At 42.4% G+C, this 6,349-nt stretch overlaps 2 protein-coding genes across 3 annotated transcripts in view; one reads left to right on the forward strand and one right to left on the reverse strand.

Annotated features, from left to right (window-relative positions):
- The window catches only part of LOC311097554 (vitelline membrane outer layer protein 1-like), a 202,617-nt gene that overhangs the window by 94,865 nt on the left and 101,403 nt on the right, over nt 1-6,349 (reverse strand). The window lies entirely within an intron of this gene.
- LOC311097556 (vitelline membrane outer layer protein 1-like) overlaps nt 1-6,349 on the forward strand; it is a 64,690-nt gene that overhangs the window by 7,653 nt on the left and 50,688 nt on the right. The window lies entirely within an intron of this gene.

Here is a 6,349-nt window from a genome sequence, read left to right on the forward strand (position 1 = left end):
TGACGCACATCATAATGCAGAAGCATGGGAAGCACGTCCTGATCGTCAGGTTCCGGAGGGAGCAAGAGAATATCCTTGCGCCCCTCTTTATCCTCTTGGGTCTTATCTCTGGTGCTACTGCACTGCAGAGACCGCCCCTGAGCCACTGCAGGCAGTGAGTTAAAAATTCTGTTTTTAAAGAAACAGTTATCCTGCTCGCGTGGTCTCTACTTGAGGGAAGGGACTTGCCCGCTTTCGGTCAATGGGTTGTGCCTGGAATTCGGGCCGGCTAACTCTCACGAGCTGAGACCCCGACCTGGATATGTGCCCAAGGTTCCTACCTCTCCCTAAAGATGGGACCAGGTGGTGAGCCTGCAAGCGCTGCCTCGGAGGAGGCAGACCCAGCCCTGGCTTTCTCTCTCCGTCCACTTCATTGCGGTTATACGTGCACAGAACGCAAACCTTAGGACCTCGACCAGCTCTTGTCTGTTAGGAAATCAGCAGAGAGGGAAGGCTGTTTCCAAGTGAAGTAGGCCCACTGAAAGGTGGCTGCCTTATCTTGGTGAGAATCCCAAGATCGTGTCCACTTAGGTGGTGAGCTCCTCTGAACTGAGTGTGTGCTCCCGCCTAGGCATTGACATGTGCTGACAGATTCTAGAGTTGGGGGGCTGGGCGATACCCATAGTCGAACCGTTGCTTCCCGTGGGCTCCCTTCTCATGAAGCCAGTTTCACTGTGAGCCCGGTTTGAAGTGTCGGCTTGCTGCGCCATTCCCCTCCTATGGACTGGATATGTGCGCCATTTCTGCTCCAGTTGAGTTCCCTTTAATCGAACCCTGTTGAGTTCCTCCGCACCCCTCCGACATTGGATGTGGCGGATCGTCCGGTGTTAGGCCTACAACTCGTAAGCAGTGTGGAACCTCTGTTAGGCTGGGTCCATATGTTGTGATCCCTACGGTGATCCCATATGTGTATTCTTCCACGGTACGGCTCCCTTCGGCGAGCCCGTGTCTTCCCTCGGCAGAGCCTGCTCTGCCGTCACTGTCTGGTTGAGTCTCCCCCTGTCTTAGGCTGGAGCCACCCCAGTGACATTCCATATGTTGTACTGCAATAATCCGCTAGTTCATATGTGTATTCTCCTCATTACCTTCCTTCGGGCAGGATGTGGCTTCTGCAACGTCCCTTCCTTCCATGTTCAGGGAACGCTTTCCCAGTGAGTTTTTCTCAAGATCAATAAGTTAAGAAATTATTGTTTGACTGAAGTAAAGCCATCTCTCTCTCTTTCACACCCATGCACACTCACTAACGCACACACACACTCAAAAAAAATGAAAAGCTGTATTTGAAACAGCTGATTCATTAATGCAAGGGACTTACATTATTTTGTTTACCATGTTGGACACAAGTTGATGTAAACTTAACATAGAAAAGCAAACCACACCAGCTTCCAGCTGAGATGGTGCAGTATCTTGCTTTCTGGATCTCAGTGTACTTAAGTTTTCAAAATATTCACTGTTAATTAATGATGTCAGGTACAACATATGCAGTATTGTATTGCTATTCAACTGCAATGATTTGCCATAAAGCTGCAGCACATGCATCTAATGCTGGGCAGTCCAATTCATTGAGTAACCTAGTTAATTTTGAGATGGTTCCTCTAAATGTGTTGACCCTCTAGAGTTCATTTATCTTTTTCATGTTCTTTTCTCAGACTGAGCTCCTGACACTCTGACAGCAATGTCTTGTGTTGCTCAAAATGGGTTGAATACATGCTGTTCATGTATGTCGTCTTTAGTCTTTTGGAAATTTAGTTTTGTTTTCCTGGCAATTGCACTTACACATTTTGCACTTGCTGCGGAGTCTTGTGTAGACTGTTTACATATTTGTGCCCATATGTAAATTTTATGTACTGGTGTTATTGTTGAATACATATTTCTAAAATTGTATGATGTTTTTGTTGAGCTATTTTTACACAATACTTTTTTCTTGACCTTTTTTAATCTTGCCCCTGACAAATAACCCAAATTACAAAAAAGACTAAAAGTAACACTAAGGGCCCTATCTTGCACCCAGCGCAATTGACTTTGTACACCGACGCATGTATCATTCCTATTTTGCACCCGCGCACAGTGGACTTTTCCTTCCACAGAAGCACGTCGGTTAACTAAGAAATACACTTGCGCTCGCGGGGGAGGTTCAGCGCAAAGGGGAGGTGTGTTCCGGCGCAAACGTTCCCTCATGCTATTTTACAGGTTTAGAAAACAATTCCGCCACTGACCGAAAAAAACTAGTTTAAAGTCAGTGGCGCATTGCGCATGTTATTCATATGCTATTTTAAGGGCGCATGCTTGGCCATAATCAATGTAGCGTGTGCACAACGCGTATACACTTTGATTCTCTCATACACAGAAGCAGCAGTTTTCATTTTTGCAAATCATACATTATTACGATAGATAGATAGATAGATAGATAGATAGATAGATAGATAGATAGATAGATAGATAGATAGTTTATTATAAAAGCATACATCTAGCTTACACATTTACCCAAATTATCATACGCCTGTTTAACCGAAGTTAATTTGGGTGTGTTTCTCCATCCCCAACGTCACTTCTCTGTGTTTTACGGCCCTGACGAGAACGTCGGTCTCCTCGGCTGTGAACCGCTCCTGGCAAATCCGCCGTTATAATAGGAATCCGCTTTAGAACAAGCTCGCCTGCTCTTAAAGGGAATGTGAGATGACGCTCTGATTGGTTTATTTCACGTTACGCCCAAACCACACCTATGAGTAATGAAGCTACTTCAGACCAAACCATTTTAGATTTGCGTCGGGCGCAAGAGTCATTTATCCCGCCGGTATAATAGCAACAGGTTCAAACCCCAGAGAGAAAATTGCTGTTTGTCATTTAATTCCAGGTTACTCCAGGGAACTGCACCTGCAGTTACTTGCGTTTCGCGCTTGATACCTGCGTTTCAGATCGTTAAAATAGGGCCCAATAACTGATAAAAACTAAACTAAAACTAAGCATTTTCAAAAAATAAAAAATAAACAATCAAACCCACTTTAAAAACGAATTAAAACTAAACTGAATTTGAAAACAAAAAGTCAAAACGAAATAAAAATAAAAAACTAATGAAAAATGCAAAACTATAATAACCTTGGAAGAGACTGGACCACAGCATGAAGAGACTGGACCACAGACTGGACCACAGCATGAAGAGACTGGACCACAGACTGGACCACAGCATGAAGAGAGTGGGCCACAGACTGGACCACAGCATGAAAAGAGTGGGCCACAGACTGGACCACAGCATGAAGAGAGTGGACCACAGACTGGACCACAGCATGAAGAGACTGGACCACAGACTGGACCACAGCATGAAGAGACTGGACCACAGACTGGACCACAGCATGAAGAGAGTGGGCCACAGACTGGACCACAGCATAAAAAGAGTGGACCACAGACTGGACCACAGCATGAAGAGACTGGACCACAGACTGGACCACAGCATGAAGAGACTAGACCACAGCATGAAGAGACTGGACCACAGACTGGACCACAGCATGAAGAGACTGGACCACAGACTGGACCACAGCATGAAGAGAGTGGGCCACAGACTGGACCACAGCGTGAAGAGACTGGACCACAGACTGGACCACAGCATGAAGAGACTGGATCACAGTGCTAGTTTGGCACCAAAACATTAACACTGTTTCCTGTTCATTAAAATGTTGTTTTGAAAATATTTGTATTTTTTTTTAATCTATAATGTAGCATTTATGTATATTTAAGAAAATCATATCATAATCATTTTCAACTTTTTTATGTGTTGTAAAAGTGTTCAGTTAGATAATAAAAAGTGGGCACTTGTAATTCACATGGTTGTGATAAAAAATAAAGTTTGAAAAGAATAATGTTTCTGCATCATTCTAATATTCTAACCTTAAAATAACATTATAACACTACAGAAAGTGGACATTTTAATGTTCTTGGAATGTTACAAATAAACGTTCTTTGAATGTTGTATTGTTAATAAAATTTTGGGGGAAAGAACATTCCATTAACATTATGTTAACCTTAATTTAACGTTCCGGCAACGTTATGCTAACTTTAAGATAACGTTCCAGCAACGTTATGCAAACTGGACATTTCCACGTTTTTAGAACATTTCAAATCAACGTTTCCACAACCAAAATGGAATGTTTGTAAAACGTTCTCCAAACATAATTGTGTTAGCTGGGAATGCACATATGTAGATCCAAGAAATCAAAATATTCTTGGGACGATGCCCCTGAATCCTCCTAACTACCTTAAATTTGGGACCTCTGTGTTTATAAAACCCAGCCTGCATATATGAAAGAAATAAAGCAAACTGTAATAATTAAATATGGTTATACTTTTTTAGGAGTTTTTTAATCATCCTCTGGTGAGATATTGATTTTATTTGCAGTTGATTTCCTCTAAGGCTGTGTGGCTGTAAGCCAGTTGTAATAGTTGTGTTTCTGCTCATCTCTTCTCTTTTTTCTGTTCTTGCTGTTCTTCTTATCTCCAGTGAATCTGCTTGTTAACCGCTGGTGTCATCACTAATGCTCAGTCATCACAGTAGAGTGAATAATACATAATTTCACTAACTGCAACATTGCTTCACTGTTACTTTTACTATATGAAAACTGAGCAGTGTTTAACACTGAGGATTTTACTGTGTACCAGTAAACATAAATGTGATATGTAACACAGAAGCAAGTTTTGTTGTGGTCTTGCTGGGATCATACTAGCATCCAAAAGACAACATATGCCGGTCCACCAGCACGCCAGCATCTGACAATTTCTAGTGGTTTAATTTGGTGATTACTTTTGCTTTGGAGTGAAATTTTGTTTGATTTATTTGCAAAGCAATTGCCATTGGATATGATTGCCAGCTTCCGTGTCCAGAGATCGGGTCGTCGGGGCCCACGCCTTCGGCTGTCGCCCGATCCACTGCTCCGGCCCCTTACGGTCACTCCCGCAGGTTGTAACGTCTGTCAGAGAGTTTGAAGGCTGCCCAGATGAAGAATACAAGACAGTGCAAACGAACTGGTAGTTCCATGAGCATTTATAGCTGTTTCCTCTCAGTTAAGCACACTCTTCACATACATGTCGAAGAGCGAATGTTAAAAGGGAAAAGAAAACACTCTGAAACACGTTACAAATCAAAGTGGAAGTAAACACATTATACTAAAACAACGGTCAGCAGTAGAGCGGCCATCTCCCTCTTTACGCGAGCAATCTCACTCTCACTGTGCGCTCACATAAAAACAGCACGCATGCAATAACATACACCATAGAAGAAGTTATCTTAAAGGCACATCAACATTCATGTCATGAACACTACTTAACACTAGGTGGCCGTTACAAGGTGGTGAGCCCCCCTTTTATTTGCTTCATAGTGGGCTTATGAACCACTCTTAGTCTGACCCGTCACCTAGGACCTGTTTGCCTTGGGAGACACTACCAGGGGCATATAGCCCCGGACAACATAGGATCATTCGGGTACTCAAACCCCTCCACCACGATAATGTAGCAGTTCAAGGAGGGGATTACTACTTTTACTAAATGTTGTCTAATACACTTTGTTATATTTGCAAAGAAACACTGTTGGATGCACTCTTGAGTTCTCCTCATCTCTTGCAAGATGATGGGGTGACAAAATATTTTATAGATATTTTACCAAGAAAAAAACGTTTTCAAGAACACTGACAGTTAAACGTATATTTTAATTGGATCAATTGCATACTTGTGAGTTCACGTGACGAACAGGTCATTGGCGTGCGCTCTGTGCTCCTAGCTGCTCATTGGTAGAACCAGGACATCGCAAAATTGATTAACCAGTCTGAAGAAGTTCTGATCAGCTCAAAAACTAATCCTGAGCGCAGTTTTACTGACCCCGGGCTCAGTTTTAGTTTAGAAACCAAACAGAATTCATTCATTCAGAATGGCCATTGTTATTATTTTCTTATTTCTTAGGCTCCACTTTTGACTGTTCTTGTGTAAGACTGCCCTTGAGTAACGTCTTTTCGTTGTTATCTGCACATCATGGACACATCTAGACAAAACAAGAACTAGGGTTGAACACTTAAACACTCGCACCCAAATGTGAACTCAAGACACGCACATACATTAAAACATCTGACCTCTCTTCCTTGGTATTATATTTCTTAATGTGCCAAATATGGTGGGGTTGATCTTTGAGTACTATGATTGGATGGATAGTCTTGTGTATAAATATGAGCCTTTTTCCTTAATAAACTTGAGAATGTTATGGTACTACACAGTCTCTGTGTCTGCTTGATCATTCTCACATCACAAGGGTTGAGGCGTCTGTTTCCACCTG

The sequence above is a fragment of the Abramis brama genome (assembly GCF_963993115.1).
Source record: "Abramis brama genome assembly, chromosome: 15".
In the NCBI taxonomy this organism is placed as follows: Eukaryota; Metazoa; Chordata; class Actinopteri; order Cypriniformes; family Leuciscidae; genus Abramis; species Abramis brama.